The sequence below is a fragment of the Meleagris gallopavo genome, chromosome 4, assembly GCF_000146605.3.
Source record: "Meleagris gallopavo isolate NT-WF06-2002-E0010 breed Aviagen turkey brand Nicholas breeding stock chromosome 4, Turkey_5.1, whole genome shotgun sequence".
NCBI lineage: Eukaryota > Metazoa > Chordata > Aves > Galliformes > Phasianidae > Meleagris > Meleagris gallopavo.
The window spans coordinates 48,157,599-48,175,641 of NC_015014.2; the positions used below are offsets into that span (position 1 = coordinate 48,157,599).

The 18,043-nt window shown below is 41.0% G+C and overlaps 1 protein-coding gene across 1 annotated transcript in view; it reads right to left on the reverse strand.

The window, feature by feature from the left end:
* LIMCH1 (LIM and calponin homology domains 1) overlaps nucleotides 1–18,043 on the reverse strand; it is a 104,626-nt gene that overhangs the window by 67,913 nt on the left and 18,670 nt on the right. The window contains exon 3 of the mRNA XM_010710242.3: nucleotides 1,440–1,546. The gene's annotated coding sequence lies outside the window, so the exon portion shown is untranslated. The remainder of the gene's footprint in view (nucleotides 1–1,439; nucleotides 1,547–18,043) is intronic.

An 18,043-nucleotide genomic window follows, 5' to 3' on the forward strand; every position in this document is an offset into this window, starting at 1 on the left:
TTGTCAATATTTCACAGGATGTCATGAAGAACATGGCAGTGTCACCCGATTTAGAACATGACTGGGAAAAGCTCACTGCAGACTCATTACATGGTCCTCTCTCAATGGCACGAACCAGAGCCAGAAACTTGGAAGCGAACAAAAAGTAGGAGACTGTTCCTCAAAGTAAAGAAAGCGGCCAATGTGATTTTCAGAACCTTTGAATTTTCCCAGACAGTACTTGAACACCATGAAAACTTGCCCAGCTTTCAATGCCAGAGGGGAAAAAACTAGAATGCTGCTGAGATTTAGTAAATTGTTTCCATATACTTTTCTAAAATGAATATGTCTGACCAGGATTTCATTAGCGATCGCTTTGGTCAAATGAAGCAATACCATTCAATCAACTCAGCAGTATTTTCCTGTCTGTAAAGCAATAACTTTTTAATATTACATAACAGATCTAAAAATGTTGTGAAAACACCTAGATAACAAGTATATATCTTGTTAATTCTATAAAGCAGGGTTGGGTGCTTTTGTTTTTGGGGGCTGAGCGGTTTGACTGCCATTAGAATGAACTAGTAAAAAATACAGTTTGACTGCTTCTGTTCCAACACGGTGACAAAATCTTCCCTGAAAGGAACATTTTCTGTTTAAGGCCTCAATCTATGGCCATACAGACTATGAGTAAAGACTGTTCTGTGCTACCTTCAGCAAGAACAGTAATTTCTTCTGTGCCAGTTTCACATCTATCTTTTACATCATTTCATAAATCAAATGTTGAAAATACAAACATCTCACAAAGAATGTACAAACCATTGCTAAATAGAACTAACTGAATTAGTTATTAAGGAGAACCCCTTAACATGTATGTGGTAATCCATGTGGTAGAAGGTGTGTGGCTTTGGCAAGAATTATCTAAACCGGGGCATTTCCAATTCATACAGGTTAGACAGAAGTCCTCAGCCCTAATACTGTGTCACAACTTACTGTTCTTGACAGAAAATAAACAAACCACACTTGTTGTCTGCATCTTGTAGAGTCTGAGAGGCCCGTAAATGTCCTATAAGGCATCTTCAAAACAGTTATGCAACAATAGAGCAGTGATTTTTTTCCCCCCCAGCTTACATAGTTTGTTAGTTGGATAGACAAAAAAATGCCATCAATTTAGACTCAGGAAACCTCTTAAGTCCCATACAATCTCATTGTTTAAATTAAACTAGTATTTTAAAAGAGCTGTGGCTGTTTTCTCTGGGAAAAAAATAATAACCTTTAAAGAAAGGCTGCTGAAGAGAACAATGTATTATTCCCAGTGCTGAAGGTTTCAAAAATCTCAGCTTCCTATTTGCTTTATATAAATGACAGTTCCATATCCTCTTTGCCCATTCTCAAATATTTACCATCTAACTGCATGCATGTGAGGTTATAACAGGCTAATCACAAACTGCTGTTGTACTTACTTGACAGTTACTCTGTTTGAGGTGTCCTGCAGGTCACCAGGATCAAACAGCTGAGATTCCTTAAGTCCCAGCTCTTTGCAGCCTCTTAAGAATAAGATGATATTATCCTGAAATGAGGCACACACACACACAAAAACAGTTTTAACTTTCCTTCAGTTGCAAAGATCATCTTATTAAACCAACATCTCTCCAATTCAGGAACAGCTCACTAAGAATCACATTGTTAGCTAGGTGAAGAAGCAAAGCCATTGCCAGTCACATAACTTAGGAAGTCAATATAGGTTATGTTTGAAAACCAGATAAGTATTAAATAAAACTTCCCCCCCCCCCAGTATAACTGCAACAAATTTGTTTTCTCTTTCCAAACCCAGATGTTGGTAATTTCTTTAAAAAAAAGGCCCTCCTAATTTCCTCAGCTACTGCTGTAGGTTGCCAGCAGAATTTCAGTGTGTTACAAGCCAGAAAAGAAACAACTGGATTTCTAAAACAGGTGATTAAGGTATATGTGGAACATCCACCACTTAAGCAAACAGTTCATAAAATGTGTTGTATGTCAGTACAAACTCAGATCAGTTACTCCCATTACACACAACTGTCCACTTGCCCCTCTGAGCTTAATCAGTCACTGGGAACAGAGGTAGGTAGTCTCTCCACAAATAGATGCTTGAAGCTACACTTCAGACAGCCACCGCCTGTAAGCAGAAGTAACCCCTCCCTTTGCAGTACTGTTCATAGAGGAGTTACACTTTTAGAGTAAGCCCAACCTGACACAAACCGCTTTGAAACCAAAGAGGGGCGATAACAGATGGGTTTGTGTGGAGGCGATCAAACCTGTTTGTGTGCACATATGTCTAGTATATATTTTATACTTACACATATGCACGTACACCACCACCCTTTTATAGAATCAGTGAAGCTTTTATATGCAAGACAAGTGCTGAAGATCAAGAGAACAAGTTATTAGATATACGTGCTGCTCAATCAACAAATGCAATGATAGATGGGCAGACAAGTGAAGCTACAACACACAGCTTGGTATCCTTTAAGGCCTCTCATGTAGAACCTTCAATTGGAGGCATCCTGTGCTATGGACTGAGAGGAAGAGCACCACATGCGTGGTGACACCTGAACAACAGAAAATTCCACTTCCATAGAAATGAGGAAGGAAAGGCCAGAAGATACCAGGCAGCTCTCAGTGTATGTACATAGCAGGAGACCAAAACCCTCCCTACGCTGGGTGGAAGGCTTTGTCTGTGTGCCCCTGACACAGCCTGGCAGGGCACAGCCATCAGCATGCTAATCACAGGGATTCTGCATGCCAGCACTCTCACACAAAGCTTGCTGTCACCAGCCACCTCACACAGAAATAAGGGCTCAGAAATTTAGAGGAGTCCAAATCTCTCTTTCTTCCCTGGCTGAAACTTAACAGTTTTGGAACAAAGCCAGAGGGAAAGAAATAGTGGTTGAGAGAGCAGAAAGCCCATAACCTTGAGAGACAGCATCATTCATGACATGAAAAGATGCTTGTAAAATTCTCCATCTGGCTTACTGTTTGCATTATAATTTTTCCACAGTATTTCCAACTGCAACATGAATAACTCTTGTGTTTAGCCTTTGAAGGCGGGCAGTTCTGGTCAGTTCCAAGCGGTGGGTGGAGCAATGTGTAAAACTAATAAAATGCAAAAGCCTTTAAAACAAAAGTTGCCAGTGACATTTCCTAACAAAAATATACAGGACACACACAACACAGTAACCCAATAAGTTTAGAAAACAATCAAGGGAGGGGAAACTCCAGGGATAACTAATTGTTACCATTTTTATGCCAGAAGTTCATATCCAAGTTATGATAAGCAGTAGCAAAAGTATCAGTCATTTGGCAGCCCTTTAACTTGGACACACAGTCCTGCTGATGAACAAATGTCCACTTCTCAAAAAAACCCCAAAACACAACAAAACAGTGTCATAACCCTACGCCTGTTCTTGTACATGCTTACATTATGATGGTCATCATAAAAAACATTTGCCAACAATCACTAACACCATCACACAAACAGTTCCTTACACAGTCGGTGCTTTATTCTGGCATGAATAACCACGGATGTCAACAAGATGTGATCAGTGAGCACTGAAAGAAGTTTTTGCTTCTGTTAACAGTTTCAGAGTTTTTGTTATTCAGTGATTCTAAAATTGGCAATTTATTTCCAAGGATTAAACAATGGCAACAAAAATTGCTTTCAGGTGACAGATATTCAGGTCAAGCTTGCCTATCCCCAAGACAAAATGTACCTCACAACACTGCAAAACTAAACATTTCCTGGCTTGCCTCAGTACAGTTGAAACTTGTATTTTGTATTTACATTGACATGCTGGAGAACAACACTCCTAAACCACTGAAGAGTGAAAGGAGTCTTACCACTAACAGTTAGCTCCTAGGAAGGCTTTTCTTTTTGGATTAGCACACTATTCACTGGTCAAGTCCTGGTTTCTTCAGTTCTCAGAAAATTCTGCTTACATCTTTTGAGAGAAATTACAGCTCCATATCTGTGAGCTCTAACAACACATTATTTGTAGTCCCTTATAAAGTAGCACTTCTTTGTTGCTGAAAAAGGAAAAAGGGTGCTGCGTACACAAGTAGCAGTGCATCTAAAACACTCTTACCTTAAAGGACTGAAAACACACATCTAGTGTGCATGTCCAGCTCCCTACAACTTGGCAAAGTTAAACAAGGCGTGCAAATAGGTGGCAGAGCAGTGGCAAGGATTGCAGCGCAGTCAGCTGGCATGCCTCAGTTAGCAGGGCTGTATTCTTTACAGTGGGCTCAGGAAGCAACACTCACTGCTCCAAGGGGCAACGTGACCAGAACGAATTCCATCCTACAAGGCAGTACCATATGAATCTCTCAATACATTAAAGGAAGGTGTCAGTGCCTTCCTCTCAGTGGTTACTAGCTGCAGTGACAGAGATGGAGTAGATGGAGCATCAGTCACTTGGCCAGCACATCGCACACTATGTGCCCTGGGGACCTGCAGCTGCCTCTTGCTAGCTTTGTGTAATTTGGGTTCATGATACTGTTCAGAAACTCCCTTCAATCAGCTTCTTCTGGTTTTGTCTTTGTACACCAAGTGGAAAAGTGAGCTTAAAGCCTAAGTTTCTTCCGTAAATCGCACAAGATTTTAAAGTAGAAAAGTAGCTTTTATCTATGAAATTACCTCTAGCACAAACAGGCTGATTAGAAGAGAAAAGCTTCAACGTGGTGCCAGATAAAGGACACAAGCAGAGGATACACTGACAAATTAAAAACCAAATGCTTTGTGCTTGCCTAAGCAGAGTCCTGATAGTCATGATGAGGTCAGCACTTCGTGCAATGTCATTTACTTATAAGTTCTGGAAATGCAAGAGTTATCAATTTTTTGCTGCCCTCAGTGTCGGAACAGAGAACAACCAATTACAGATGACGCATGCAGGATTGAATGCAGAGGGACTGCACCTCCATGAAGGTAGAAGGAGAGAGATTATAACACTTGCCATTTTGTTTGGGCCGTTCTTTAAAAGATGGATAACCTCGGTGCTGCTGGTTTGAAGGGACACAATCATTATATTGCATTGGGTCATTTTCCTCACACACAAAGTGGAGCATGAATCCTAAACCCTATAAAAACCAGCAGAAATTGGCAGCTGTGTAGGACAGACACCCTGGAAAGCCACCACAAATTCACACAGAAGAACTGCCAGCACACAAGATAGTTTGAGCTAGTGAGAATCAAATATTCACAGCAGGCAAATTCCCTCCATAGGATCTGCTGATCAGATGCAATGGAAAACTGCTTGAATTTGGCCCATTTCCATGGCTTTCATCTGTCACAATAGTATACTAAGTATTCTTGCTGTATCCACACTGCAAACCAAAACTGCAGCTTACTGCTGCAGAACGATCATTTATCAGATGCACCACAACACGGCCCAGATGAGATGCACAGATAAATGCAGGGCAAACAACAGAAAACCAAGCTATATGTCTGCACAGAGCACCGGCTGAAACGCCACATGCACACCACATCTGAGTGCTGGAGATATGATTAGCTGCCAGCAGCATTGCCCGGCTCGGTGGGACAGCTGCTGCCAAACAGGTGGCCTTCTTCATCCCTGGAATGTTGAAATTTTCTCTGCTCCAAAATAAATTGCAGATTTCTAAAAATATCCATCTCTAAACTGCTTTTCTGAGCAATTTCAAATTCAGGCTCCTAAAAGCCTCGTGTTTACTCTCAGCGTTTCTTCCTCATTCCCTCATGTCTCCATTTTATATAAATAATTAATGATGATGATTTATTTATATAACAGTGACGGATCTTGACGGATTCACAGGCTGAAACAAAACACACAAACACTCGATCCACACCCACCCGGCAGGAACTTTTACAAGAAAAAACAGGAATTTTTCATATATAGAATCATAGAATCATTTGAATTGGAAGGGACCTTTACAGATTATCTAGTCCAACTCCCCTGAATATATTTGATTGTATATAGAGTATGGATGTACGCTGCACATACAGTAAAACAACACTTTCACCAAACACTGTTTTCTGTGACGGATTCCAAATCAGTAGATTCAGAAGCAACTTGGTCACAGCCAGGACCCGTCCATTTAGGAACCTTAGGATGGCTTTGTCACCAGAAGATAAAAGACTGCAGCAGAGCAGACCTGAAGGCAAACCCTACTGGGGCATTAAGGGATGGTTGAAAAGCTACATAACCCGCGAACTCCCGCAAAGGATCCCAGCCTCACCTAGTCAAGATCAAACACAACATGAGGATAAAAGGAGAGAGGTGCAGGGAGGGAAAGCAGAACTCACCAGCCCTGCTCCATGCCTCCTGACCTGCAGCAGCAACAGCCATGGACCCAAGCTGAACAGCTGCCATTTGTGAGCGCTACAAAGCCTCCACCCACCTCTGTTCATGTCTCAAATGCTCCAACAGAAACAGTAAAAAATGCAGGCAGGACAAGAAGGAGCTGGCTCCTCTCCTTCCTGAGAGCAGCACTCCCCAGCACCCAGACAGAGAGAAAACAGCAGAAGGGCAAAGGAGAAAATGACTGCTGAGCGTGGAACCATGTGAGCCTCTATGAGAAAAAAATAGGCCCTGTAATGATTAGATTAAAACGACAAGAATAACACAGTGATCAAAGATGAAGTTGCACTGTTCTGAAGGTGGGGCTGGAGGAGTAGCAGGGAAAAGAGCCAAGCGTGCCTGGAGAAGCAGCAGCAAGGAAGCCTGACCAGCAGCAGCTCCGAGGGCTCAGCCGATGGGCAACAAGGACTGTCCTGGTAGAGAACACCAGGCCTTCTCCTGCTCCTCTCCGGGCAGTCAGCAAGCAGGGGATGTCTCTCCTCCAAATTTTTTAACAGAATCCCCCAAAAGGAATAGCCATGCATAATGAAAGGCAAACACAAAAATACAAAATGGCACAGCAGGTCTAGGGCAGGCAGTGAAAACCTCATGCTGGGTACAGGGTGACCGAAACACATCGTATATCTTATTTCTGCAGAGTTTAAACATGAGCAGTATGGTATGATGTATATGGAGGGAAGAAACTATGGATAGGAAAGCGGACATATAACAGGGAGGAAAAGAGGGTGAGGGAAGGGGGTCCATTTGAAAGAACAGGAGCAAGAGCAGCCTTCAACTCAAGAGGCAAGAGCAAACCACAGGGAAGTCAGAGGGGAGCATGCAGTATGAGCACAGGGCAGACCCTATGCCTTCAATGATTAAGCAGGTCCTCAAGGATCTCACTGCATCAGGTCATTATCCCTGAGGGCACAAATAAAGCATGTAAACAAATAGGGGTTCAGTCAGCATCCTAGTCTTTGGGGGGAGAGAGCAATCAGATGATGCATAGTTCTTCAGATTTGCCAGACCCAAGATACACCCAGAGTAAGAGGGATTTGTTTACAGCAACTAAGACTAGAGCTCAGGCAGGCAAGAAAAAAAAATCCCTAATCATTTTCAGACTACTCACTGGCTCTGATGCTGATGAAATCATAGCCACATGTCAGCATCCACCCTATCTTGGAGAAGAAGTGCCTATCTGATGCCATACTCTATGGTAACAGCCATGCTAAGGCCAAGAAAGAGGACAAAATTTCCTTTTCCTCCCCCTCCATACCTGTTCAGTACCAGATCGTAGTGCTCAGCTTGTAAATGTTTGGGCCTCATTTTCATGACTTCTGTTAGCCACTTTACACATTTTTTGATAATAAAGCTTACCAAAAACAGGGTTGTAAACAAGCTCCTGTGCAGTGAAGTGCAGCCAAGCACTCCAAGAAGCTGCTGGGAATTCAGCTTGCAAATTTAGTCTTATGGGTAAAAATACCAGGATAGAGGAAAGAAAATAAAAGCACAAACAATCAAAGTCTGGTTCCTTCTAATATGATTGAAAGGACTGTTATTTACCAGGCTCTGTTCTGGTTGTTGGGCTATGGAGGACATCAGTACAACATTTACTGCAGAGAGGGTTGGCCAGAGAAATACAAAAAAGAAGAGAATGAAAGAAACATCACAACAGCAATGTGCAAACCGAAGCTCAGCATCTGTGGTGCATATCCCTTCTTACCAGCCTCCTGGCAATATTTGTGCTATCTGAAGGAGGGGAAAAAAAGTCAGAAATACAAATTCAACCTTCATTTTCACTCTTATATTTAGGTACTGCATTTTGTGTGCTGGGAACACAGCTAACCTAAACACAGGTTTCATAAACTTAGTGACACACTGCTTTCCTCTGAGCATCTTCTTGGGGACACTGCACATTTGCCGCTCTCAGTGCATCCATGAGGCAGCTCTTTTACGACTGCTCTCTACAAAAAAATGGGCAAGAAAGAGGAACTATAAAGAAAACGCTGTTTTCAATGTTTGATTTATTTGTGTGATTTACTATCAGGACACGATGAAGTGTTAAGAAAAGTACTCAGAATGTCAGTCTGTTTCAAAGATCTCAAAGGCAGTCATCCCAAACAAACTATTTTGACTAAATTAAAATACACTGACTTTAAAACTAGAGCTATAAATCATAACAACTATTAAATCACAGTAAGAAAGCTTATCAATCTGCATATGAAAAGAAGGAATTCATAGATGAATAAAGTTGAATTACCTCCTGAGTTACATACCCCAAAAGTTCACCCCTGGGAGTAATCTCAAGGTACACTGCTAACAGCTTATCCTCCAACACAAACACATCTTTTTACAGACAGCAATCAACTACAGTCAAACACTGCTGAACAAACCTTTACCTCTCCTGACTGCCAATCGTGTGCTAAGCCACAGCACAACAGATGTTTCTCAAAAGCTATTTATATATGTGGTTCCTGCTAAGATGTTGTACTGCAGTAGTAATGAAGATTAGTTATGTGAAACAAGTTCAGCACTAAATTTTTCTCCATGTTTGCCCTAAATATATTAGTAGATCTATTAAAATATTGTATTTTCTCACATAGTCAACCTCTCTTTCTCTGCCTCAAAATTCCAAGTTACAGGGGATCATTTTATCACATCTGATATTTCAGGACACTGTTATCCAATGCCTGCTCTCTATATTTTGACTGTGGAGAAAATAACCTAATTTTCCAGGAAGAGGACTGTTGGTTACTTCATTGAACCATGACATCCAGCTTGTCACAGGTCATTTGAGATGCGGTAGGGCTAGTGGAAAAAGAAAACTAGGAAAAATCTGTGCATCATGAACCTCTCCACTTGACAAGGTGTGTCTGATTAATTACCTGACTAGCATGATCTATCATCATTGAGTAATGAATTAGCATAAGTAACTTAAAGCACATCTGAAAAAATGCTTCTCAACTTGTCATCACTACAAAGACTGTTTTTAGTTTTTCTCTTTCTCCATAATCAAAGCAGATAGCAGGGACAAAAAGAGTAACTGGAAAGAAGCAACAGGAAGATTTAAACCTGACAATATTCTGAAACATGGGAACCTAATCAACCATACCAACTCAAGATATTCTATGATTCTATGATATTGTAGTTACAGCCTTAATTCATACTTTACCCTTGTCATTTATGCCCTGTCTTCCTATTAAGGCATAGCAGCAGATCTCATTCAAGTCGCACAGTCTTGGAAAATACAGGATTTTTATAAAAATATGTGCATGATGAATCTTGGTGGAGAAGGTTTTGCTGCATCCATCTGTACTCAACTAGCTGAGCATATAACATTGAAAATCCACTGCCATAAAACAGCAGAAGTTTCATACAGTATATTTTTAAGCTTTGGAACTGCAAAGGTACATAAGAAACAGGTACCTAAAATGGAACAATTTGAAACTTCTGAAGGTGAATGAATGCAGGACCCCACTCATCTCTTCTAATAGCAGCAACTATTAGCATGACTTCACATTCTAATTCTTTTCCTTTACAAGGTATGCTCTCTTTTGCTTGATATATTAAACAAAGCTATCTTCTCTTTAACGCCAGCAAGCAGGAGGAGTTGGCCAGCACTCTGACTCCTCTCAGCAAAGACAGCAATCAGCTATGCAAGGTTCAGGATACGCCACAGCCAGAGCAATTGGGGGGCCTCTGCATCCCAAAATCCAACTACAGCTGCTGTAGGTGGGCCTCAAAAGACACAGTAAAGCTGCCTGTGGGAGCTGAAGGCCTGGCAGTAGTTGTTAAGATCAGACCAAATCTCCATTCCCGAAGGCAAACAGCAAAATAGTGAAACCGCCAAGGAGGACTCATTCCTGCTCAGTTCATGACCTCTGCAAAAAAAGCAACAAATTCTTCTTCTCCTTTCAAATTAAACATCTACTCTTTATTGCCAAGGAATATGTTTTAATAATCTGGGGTGTTCAAGGTTTGATAAACATCAGAAATCTCTTTGCTGCTGTTACATGATACCTGACACACATTTCCCCCCACTCACAGCTTTGCATTTTCATGCCAACATAACATAAAACATACTGGACTTCTTTAATGTACAGGTTGGGGTTTCCTTGCAAATACTAAAAAAAAGCTGCTCAAGTCCAAAGAACACTTCTTTTTCCTAATTGACTTTTTATACTGAATGAAGTTCCAGAACATTCCAGTTGGAAAACCTACATTATTTTCACTTTCAGTTAGAAAAAACAAAATTTAAATTTCACTATTAGATGGCTAGAATAAAAGGAAGAAGAAGGAAATAATTTAGTTTCTTTCTAGTACATTTTACAGAGAACCAAAATATCTGTGTAAAAAGATGTTGAGTAAGTCTGTGCCTACTCTGAACTTTGATATGTATTTTAATTGCCTAAATTATTGAGTACCACCACCATTTATCTACTGTTTCCTTCTCAGATTTGAAAACATCCATTTGATGTTCAGGTGACATGTCCATAACTGACAGCCATCTTGAATATCTCCAGTTTTGGATTTTTTACAGTAAACATTCAAGTCAAGATAAGCTGCCCAATAGCTTGGCAACAATTTACTCACCATCCCTTTTCAGCCTCTAGTAAAGCTCTCCATAGATAGGATTTGAGAAACAACACAGCTGCTCATGAAGCTAGGGTAGCTGGAAATTGAGGTGAACTATGCAGAACAGCCAACCTAAATTACTACTTTTGATTAAGTCTACAGAGACCGTGCAAATGTACTTTTGAAGGTCTATTTGAAAAGCAGGAATCTTGGACTGCATTTGGATGGCAGGATAGTTTGCAGGCTAAGCTTTCAGGAAGAATAAAAAGTAGTACAATAATATGCAGTATTTAAGAATTTCTGTAAGCTTATGTGTATAAAATCAAAAGGGAAAGAAAGGAACTCTTCTTTAATACAGCGTCTTCCAATTGCAAGGGTTTCTCCCAACTCTTTCAGAATGGTTCTGGCTCTTCTGGGCAGTGGAACATAAAGCAGAAAAAGATATTTCCTCAGACAGCACAGGTATTCCCGTTCCTTCATTTACTGTGAGCACACTGGAGGTACATTTTAGGTGTACTGCTACATTCAATTCTCCTCCAAGAATGCAAAAAGTAACAAGAGTAGAAGAAGGAATACATATTACACCAAGTCTTATGAACAGGAACTGTGGGGTGAGAGCAGCAGAAATAGCTTGTCATGTGTGTTGGTAGTGGGAAGAGAAAGGGGAAAAAAGTCAGCTATCATTGATAAATCATTCCCATAATTTCAGATTATATCATAGCTTCCACACTAACTAGACTTTAGATGACCTTTTGTTTGTAGAGGAAAATAACTAAACCATGCTTATACTTCAGTTGTGAGTAAGGCTAGCAGTGATGTTCATGAATCTTACAAACAGCAAGCTTCCAACTCCTGAGCTGATAAGAGCATATAAAGGAAAACGGAAAACTTAAAGCAACTATCATTTTTTCCTTTACTCAACAGAGGGACTTAGACTACAGTTAGTTGATCAGAGAGAGGTGTATTTAGACAGCAGAAGCAGCAGAGTCCTGCAAGATTATCCAAAGCTTCATGGACCATGAAAGCAGCTGTACTGGCTTTCAGAGCCAACACAAGTCGCCAGCAATTTTGCTGATTTAAAGCACTGCAAAGCCCCAGCCCCGGGCCAGCTCACATCTCCAAACCTCTCCTGCAGATGCATATTTCTGGAGAACGCAAATGTTATACATGACTACCCAAAATCATCTCAAGGCCAGCCTTGTCTTTAGCAAAAACCTCTACAATGGCCTTCCTAATGGCCAGGGAATACACACAAGACATGGTACACAGTGCTGTGACTGAATGCCACTAGTTCAGGCTCAGAACTGTGCTCCAGCTCATCAGCCCTTCCACCTGAAGACCCTACTACAGAACCACGTAGGGCTTACAAAGTCAGTGGATGTATCCCCACTGAAAAAAAAAAAAGTAAAATGAAGCTATGTGACCATTTATTTATTTCCTAACCTGAGCATGCAATTTTGTTCCTCTAATACGTATTGTGTAGTTATAAAGGACAAATTCATATACAGCATATGAACAATACTTGTATATCACTGTACAATAGAATAAGTCATACTAGAAGCTGTGAAGGATAATACTGACAGCAATCTGCAAAGTTTTTTGATCTTCAGTTTGCTTATATAATAGTTTGTATGCATGCCTAAGTGCCGGATTACTAATATTTCTCATTAAATTTCAGAAAAAAGAATGAAATAAGCAATGTGAATGACTCTTCAGAAGATAAAACTAACCAAAAAAATTTTTATGGAAGTACTGTGAAAACACCGAGCATGACTGCAATGACTCACAGTTCTTAAAAAATAAAAAAAATATATGTGAAAGTCTGGAATCCGAGCAGTTTCAGTTCTCTAAATTGTATTTTAGAAAGTAAATTTTAATCAGGATTGAGTGGCTCAAAAGATTGGGTAATAGTATTTAAAAAAGCAAGTGATTAATCTGTGATCAACCAGAGAGTAAGGACTAAAGAGCATTTAAGGTCTCAAACACTCCTGGAAACTAGCCAACTTAGTCTAACACTGTGGGTGCTGACTCTAGGCAGATTTGGGAATTTACACCTTCTCACACAGTCCTCATGGTTATGAGTAGCTTCCTCTAAATTTCAGTAGAACCACTCTAACACCCTGGGCAACGTAATAAAATAGAAAGCATTGCTTTCAGAACAGCCCTCATGGCTCCTAAACTCCTTCAAACTAATCATAGCATTGGGTTGACTTCTGCTCTTTCGGCTGTTTATAGACAGGATGGAAGAGCAAGCAACAACCGGTGGGATATTTATGAAGATAAAGTATCACTCACCCCAGACAATTCCAGTAATACCTCACTTACTCAAATCTTTGAGTGACAGCAATGCTTCTTTGAGAGGATGTACTTAATTCATTTCTTCCTTGTCTAAAATTCTTGCTCACTGAAATACCAAACTGTACTCTGCTCATCTTCAACACTGCAAAAACACAACATTGTTGTGAACACTAAGAAGGAAGATGAAGCTGGCCTACCTGTTTCTCAAATGAAACAAACAGACCAAAACAAAATCCAGCCCCCAAAAACAAACAATCACATTTTTTCTTTTCTATTTCAACAAAGGTTTGTTACTAAACTCTGACTTCACTAGCAAATGTTATGTGTCCTTTTGGTAAAAAAAAAAAAAAAAAAAGCATTTATCAATAATTTCTACCTCTTCATGGGCTTTTATAGAAGTTCAGACAACGATTGCTGGGAAATGTTCTTTATGGTTGGCAAGTTTGTAACTAATTTTGCTAATGACTGCTGAAACTCTTGCATTTGTTCATAATTTGTTTAAAGAAAGAACATATAACTGTTGCTCTGAAAGTAATACCTCTTATTTTATTATGTTGGCCCAACAACATCAGAGGTGGAATTTGATGCTATGGAAGTACAAGTTGAACCTTCCTGCCAATATCCCACTACATTTTGTTGCTGTGTGACAGATGGCAGCAGAGAGGCAGTCTGACAAAATGGGATCCAACACGGAAGTACGTATGAAATAAAGGGGTATCACTGAGTTCCTCCACGCAGAGAAAATGGCACCCACTGATATTCGTTGACTCTTGCTGAATGATTATGGAGACCAAACAGTGGATGTGAGCACGGTGAGGTGGTGCATGTTGTATTTCAGCAGTGGTGACAGTGGGTCAACTCTGGTGGAACAGATTTTTACAAGCAAAGCATTTAGGTTCTTGTCCATCACTGGCAAAAATGCGTAGCTAATGGTGGTGACTGCACTGAAAAACGGTGTTTTGTAGCTGAGAATTTACACTACCAAATAGTGTTACTGTGCTCTTCGTATCTGTTGCAGTTTCCATGGAAATACATAGGAGGCACTACTTTCTGAGAGATCTACGTATATTGTTTTTAATATATATTATCAAGTCTGCAGTGACTTTTATTTTATCAAAATTTGCTTATATTTTCTTTGAAAACAAACAGTACAGCAAAAGGTCCTGTCTGGATCACTGTGTGGTGTTCTCAGGGCATTTCAAGTTATGTTTTTCATGAAATTGTTATCTTTAAGAAGCAACTACTTTCTGACCTCTTCAGAGATAACAGAAGAAACTTAATGAAAGAAAACATCCGGGAATTGTACAAAGAGAAAGGATTTTTCTACTTCTGCACATGTCAGGCAAAAGCTGTATAAACTGTTTTTCTGCATCAACAGTTGAGAGTTTTATTAGGTTGTGCAACTGACCTATGCAGACAGTTTTCTGGCACTATTTTCACAACTTGTACTCTATCACCTCAGTTATCCAGATCTTCTTGTTATCCCAGCAAGGGTCACATTCCTGGCACGTATTAATTACGCTGAAAATTACCCTGGATTACTTGAAACCTCAAATAGCTGATCCTATTCACCATCCTCCCTTTTAAATAACAGAGAATATATTGTATAGTGGTGGTAATACTTTGTATAGCTGTAACTCCAGAAAGTAATACATGAACACCTCTTACCCAGCAGACCTGCTGGTTTTGCTCTGGGAACCTGGACCCAGCTGGGAACAGAGTTTATGGAATGGTGCTACCCACTGACATTGCTGCGGGCAGGAGGGGACAGGAGGCAGGAAGGACAGCCAGGTCAACAACAAAAACCACAAAGCAGCATTCCTGATCCATGCATTACTGACCAAGGAGACAGAACTGCTTCACAGGTCTGCAGCTGACAAAACGACCTTGAGTCCCTCCAACAGTCAGCCAAGAGCTAGCTGCTGCCTGCATGGTACATGTACATCCCACAGACACCTAAGTTCTCATCTATATGACTCACTGTCTCCATCTCCTCATGCGTGTCACGTATCTGGCAGGCAGGACTCCATCAGGCAGCTTCCAGGACCCTCTAGAACCACATTACTGGAGCTTGAATGTGAACATGAGGACATGAAAACCAACTAGCACGGCACATGGTCAGCCAGTACCCAAAGGCCTTAAAGCTGTTGCTAGGTAAGAGTTGCAAAGTTGGGATTGGTTTTGGAAAAAAACAGCAAGCCTCCTTCCAACTGAACTAAAAACAGTATCCAAAGGACAACAGCAATGAGGCATCATTTGCTCAGAGAAGGCATTAGAAACATCCAGGGACAGCTGGAAACACCAGTGGGATTTGCTGGCTACAGAAACCAGCCACACAACACGCACCCAGTTCCAGTTATATAAGGCAAGGTGTGGGGAAAGTACCCTCAGTTCCATCAATCTGTGGCCTGAAGTTTGTTGCCTCTGACAGGTGCAAGGGTGAGGTTCACATCTGGCACTCAGGCCAGCGAGGAGCCTGGCACAACATACCGTATATCAAGTCTGGTAACATCTCTCTAGTTGCCACACTAAAAGGAGAGCTGGCAAAGGCCACATTATAGCTGAAAAAAGAGGAAGGGGAGCTGGGGGGCAGCATGTTAAGCGTTGGCTGTTCAGAGAAACACAAGTTTAATTCTAAATTCTGCATGAGAACCAGTGCAATTCATAGAGAAACACCAAGCTGAAGAAGCAGCATACAGAATGGACTGAAAAAAGTTAAGCTGAACTCAGCAGACGCATGCATGCACACATTTAGCAAATTCAATTCCATCCCTTATTTGAAGTCTGAAAAGAGACCTTCTTTTCACACATTTCACAGTAATAAATCAGGGCACAGTATTGCCCCCAAACAGAAACAGACATTCACATCTCAGTAACAGTATTTTGTGCACGAAGATTAGGAGGCAGTAGCAAACAAAAGTGGTAACAGAGCCAGGACTTTAGCAGGACACCACTCCAAACAGAAGAGGATTGCCTCTATATTGCAGTACTAATTACTAGACCATTACTTATATTGCTTGTTCAAAAATGAATGTGTAACTCTCCCAGATAAGCATGGGGCAGATTTCCACACAGTAGCACAAGGCTACACAGCTTTCAAATGGTTAACAGCTAATAGCTTTGATGTGCCTCAGTGAGATAGCTCAGCCTACCACTGCATTTTTTTGCACAAGCAATTAACTAAGCTGCTTCCTTCGCAGCATTAATTTTAACGGCTTTACAATTGTATCATTATACCTCTGGACATTAAGAGGAAGTACATTACAATTGGAGAATACCGTGCCAAGCAGGAAGCAAGTGGCTTCAATCCAGGGGCACTGAGGAATGCAAAAGGAAAGGAGACTTCAGTGTCAGCCTCTATGAACTCTTGACTACAGCACCAAACCTCAGAATTTCACTGGGCTCTGCACATGGAGCTTTAAGGCACCTGGGCAATATTCCACTAGCTTGTCTTTCTGCTTGTTTGTTTGAAGCCAGGAAAACAACTGCAGTGTGATCTTTGGAGAGAGACACGTCCCATCATCTGCCTTCAGCATGTATGCTCCTGCTGGCGACATGCACAGCATCTGACAGCAATCTGCTCACACCACCAGAAAAGGTTTTCTGCATAGAAACAGTACAGACAGTTGCTAACGGATGGAAAGTGCAACAGAATTCACATTGGCAAGTTGATCCACAGCCAAAAAGGAGATTAGAGGCAGCATTCTTTCTCCTCCATCCTCCATGTGAGGGCTGGGGTCCCAACAGACCGTTGCTAATTTGCCCTGGCTCTCTTGTCCCAGGAGGATTTGGGAATAGAGAGCTTGAGCCTCACTGGCACACCAGCAGTTTGCAGATCTGCCAGCAGCAAGGAAACGTCTGTCCCTGCTCACCTGAAGGGGTTGATCTGGTTGGAGCTATCTGGAAAGCACCCTCCTTTACCTATCCCGAGAGCTACTGCCATCAGCTATCAAAATTTCCTGGGATATGTATCTGATCACATGGATTTTACGGGCAGCAGGATCTGTCTCACAGATACTGTAAGAATGAGGGGTAGCAGTAAATACAGCAAATATTTTCACTTTGATCAAATCTATTTACACTGCAGTTAGCTCTTACTCTGACAAATAAATACCAGGGTCTAGCTGCTCCCCAGTGCTGAGGCTGTATGTCACTGAAAGACAGTTGAGGATAAGACTGTATTTATAGCACAGACCTACAGGCTCCAACCTGTGATAGGCTTTCCAGAATTAGGAAGCAAGAATACTAACTACAGTTTTAACCACAAACAACCTTCAAACTGGAGATTTCAGTCTGAGACTTTCCCAGGTCCCTGTGTCCTTTGATTCTGACCAATAATTTCAGGATTGCATCTAAGTTTAAACTCCTTAGCAACAATCTTGCAACTGCTTTAAGCTTATGGAAGTTCATCTGGTTGCCAGAAGGGACAGCATCTCCTGGCATTAGGTGAAACTATCATTCTTCTGGTAGTTAAAGATATTAGAAATTTGTTCTTTAAAATTTTTTCATTTCTAAAACAGTCACTTGACTAAAGCCAGAAAATCAATGCAGTACAAACCATGGCTGAATTTGTAGAAGGAGCTGAATCTCAAGATTAATGCAGTAGTTGATCTGCACTTTCCACAGGTGCAAATGAGCTACTGCTGGAAACCAGCTGCCCCCCCAACGCAAACCAACGCAAAGACTCTGTCATTTATGGTAGAGGTTAGTTTAGTGCCATGATGAGAGCAAGTTCACATTTCAGCTACCTAGCATTAGTTTTTCAGCAGCCACAGTGTTTTTGTTTTTGCTATTTTCAAATGTTATGCTTGGAATCCTTCACTTTTTTAAACCTACTGTGTCCA